The following is a 3,635-nucleotide window of genomic DNA, read 5'->3' as shown; positions in this document are numbered from 1 at the left end:
GAACCGTGTTAACAGAGGGTTGATTCTACATTTAAAATAGGGAAGGAAGAATATTTAAATATTTAAATATGTGGTGTTTTATACATTAGTAGTGAACTGTGGCCTATGATGATTACTTTGATATATAACATAAATATAAAATATAACAAATTCAGTGGCTAATTTTCCGGTAAAATAGACCGTAACATAGCGTTTTATGGCAATATTTTTTCATATAAAATGGTACTAAAATTTTCATATAAAATGGTATTTGCTTTGCGATCCGGCGTTTTACACATAAAACCTAACATTACGCATGTGTTATAAATGCACATAAAAAGGATGCATTACGATTACATTTGTTTGACGTATTCTCCTTTACATTTTTTGTCCATTTTCAAGGTTAGGTTTAATATCTAAGGCCGCACAGCAAATACATAGAATTTTGACAGTTTTGAGTAGCAAGAATGGAGCGTAACATAACGTTGTTATGGCAAGGCTATGTTACGGTCTATTTTATCGGAAAATTGGACCTTCAGTGCGCACAAATATACATAAATGTTTTATACCATTAGAATTATTTGCCAATGAACAATTTCTAATCGGAGTCAATAATAACTAGTTGTGTATAGCATCGTGTCTTAAGGCAAATTGCTGGAACTTCTCGTACCGTAACGAAATGTTCGAGGAATATTAAATATTTTCAAATAGATTATTAGGGGCCGTTCAAGTATTACGTAAGCACTATAGGGGGCGGGGGGGTTATTGATTTGCTTATTTTGCTTATTTCGGGTTAAAACTTTGCTTACATTTGCTGACAAAGGCGAGGGGGGGGCGGTAAATAATTGTAATAAATCTGCTTACGTAATACTTGAACGATCCCTTATAAATAAATACTGTAACATTTTCTAATATTTATAAGAATTATATAAAATGAATTGCAAATTTAAAATTATTTGTATAAGTGAGCTTTAGAACTTTAGCAAGAATTAAAATGAAAATCTGAATTATTTTCTATATACAAAAAATCAAATCTGATCATTCCGAAATTATTCAAAATAAGTTTTGAAAAATACAAATTTCAATTATATACAAAATTTCAAAAAGTTAAAAGAATATACTATATTTTTAAGTTTTAAATTTTTGTATATTTGTCTATTATTTATTCATAAAACGGAAAGATTACACGAATTTGCTTCAGCGCAATATTCCATACACCTCTAATTATATTTTTAGCCATCTATTCCAATACCTCCCGATGTCCCCTATTCATGTATTCCTTTCATTTCGCGCATTATGTTTCTATCCATATATCTGCGATAACCGATGAAATGACACCTCTTGCCTCGCCCGAGGCCCACGCACGAAGGCGTGGGTCTACCGGCACTACTAGAAAGCACAGGATAGTGCTAACAGCGTTCCACGAACGTCGAAAATTGGAAGTTTTGTTGAGCATAAAACTAGTAGTGTATCTACACTCATAATTTATGACTATTTTGACAACGAAAACCTGAATTAAGCGTACTTTCCACATTTATTTAAAGTTTTAACGTTTCTTACCGATAATTGAAATGCTTGATTACAGTAAATTTTATAAGCTTCTAATTTGAATCTTATAAGCTTATTCGGAATCTTATCCGGAAACCAAAATTTTTAGCAAAATGCATTTATATCAAAATACAATTAGTTAACACTTAATCTAATATGATTTATGCTTTTATTTTGAATCTTATAAGATTTCAAACCAGAATCTTTTATTCAAAACAATTACATATTATATAAATGTACTTATACGAAGAAAATAATAAAGGAAACTGAAGCAGAAGTTCGACAAGAGTTAACTATCAACAAGGGTAAATAAAATATGATGCTCATCATAAAAGTGACTTCACTCCAGTTAATTTTCATCAATGATGAAGCAAAAATTTTCATATGATTATAACAGAAACTTATCGTCTCGTTTAAAGATTGAGAATTTCAAAAGTTTGTGGTATATCATTAGGAGCAACTGACCCATTTTTGAGTGTAGTTTATTGCCTATGAGTTTATTCGACACAACAATTGCAAAAATATGTTACAGAAATTAAATAAACAATTGAATTTTGTATGAATTATACAAAACAGCAAATGGCTATTTCTCTATAATTGAGTTTGTTAAGATATGCAAAGTTAACATATAAGTGGAGTTTACATGTATATCACACAGATGACCAATTGTTTATTACAGATCTATATGAATAAAATCTTAAGCTAATTAAGACTTAAGGCAAGTTATATGAACGTCCGGTATGTGTAAATAACTTAAATATTTGTAAATAAACCACTTTTTTATAATTCTATAATATTATATGCTTCTCGTTAAGGCTCTAGTACTCGATCACTAAGTTTCATCAAAGTCGTAAACAAAAAAAATTCAACATATAATTACGAAGAAATGGCCTTTCTGATCTTTACCAATTAAAACAGTACGACTCCTAATATTCGAACATTTTAGTGAGAACTTTGACGAAGAATTTTACTAATTCTATTTGACGAACTTATCGGCTAATTATAAAGAAACGCTTAGTCCAATCTTTTCGCAAAACTAGTCAATGTGAGTCCTTATCAAGTTCCATAGAATGGTTTCTAAATTTTTCAATTTGTTACAGTTGTTTTTGAGAGAACATCAAGATTTGCGCACGTCCACAGAAACGCATATATGGTTCTTTCAATTTTGGAATCAAATTCTGGCAAAGAATAAACAAGTCCTTCGAGAAGTTAAAAAAATAAAGCTTAAAATGGTAATCTTAAATGCAACGACAAAAAATACAAATATACTGAACTTCAGCACTTCATATATTATTTCTATATTATCTATAAAAAACCATTACGTACGTGATAGTACTGTGTAACATTTGAATAGGTGAAATTCGGGCAAAATGGTACACATGGACAAAATAACATAATGGCCTTAAAAATTGGCTAGTTTTATTAATGTATCCGCGACTGTAGAAAGCAATAATCACAACCCTGTCAGATGTTCAGCGTCATTGTCACAGTATTGTCATAATAATCAGATGAAACATGTATCGCGTCTTTTGCAATTTGGTGGTGATTTTGTCCTGTTTTTTGGACTTAATTAGTGTCATTTGCAATTATTGCTATTAAAAACAAAAGTTAAGTTCTTTAAGTACCAGAGCCAGTTTAAGTATGCCAGTTCTAGGGATTTCGATCAATTTTCAGGCAATAATCAGGTGTTTGGTGAAGTTTTAAATATTTATTCATTTTTGTTCAATCTTGGACAAAATGGCATGCTTATAAATTGTACAAAATGACAGTACCATTTCACAAGCATTAAGGGTCTAGTAAAAATAATAAAAACCTATCAAAAGTGATTGAGTTTTAACTTCTCTACTTCAAGTATCCAAGAAATAATTGCTAGATTGGTAAAAAGAAGAGATTTGCATTTGATGCAAAATACTTTTTTTCCGTTTTGAGCCCGAAAAAGGTTGGTTACGATGTATGATTGGTTCCTTAATGTGCTGATGTCCCAAAGAGGACCAAATGATTCATTTGTGAACTCCTTTTTAAAAAATTAGCATCCCAGTATGTCCTTACCCATATGATCGATTTGTCCGTACTATATGGACGGACCAATATGTAATTATAGTTCCTAC

This window comes from Ctenocephalides felis, unplaced genomic scaffold, assembly GCF_003426905.1.
Source record: "Ctenocephalides felis isolate EL2017-DRISC unplaced genomic scaffold, ASM342690v1 CF-g0.4_SCAFFOLD_00845, whole genome shotgun sequence".
Classification (NCBI taxonomy): Eukaryota; Metazoa; Arthropoda; class Insecta; order Siphonaptera; family Pulicidae; genus Ctenocephalides; species Ctenocephalides felis.
The sequence above is the reverse complement of the archived record's forward strand: the minus strand, read 5'-3'. Positions refer to the sequence as shown.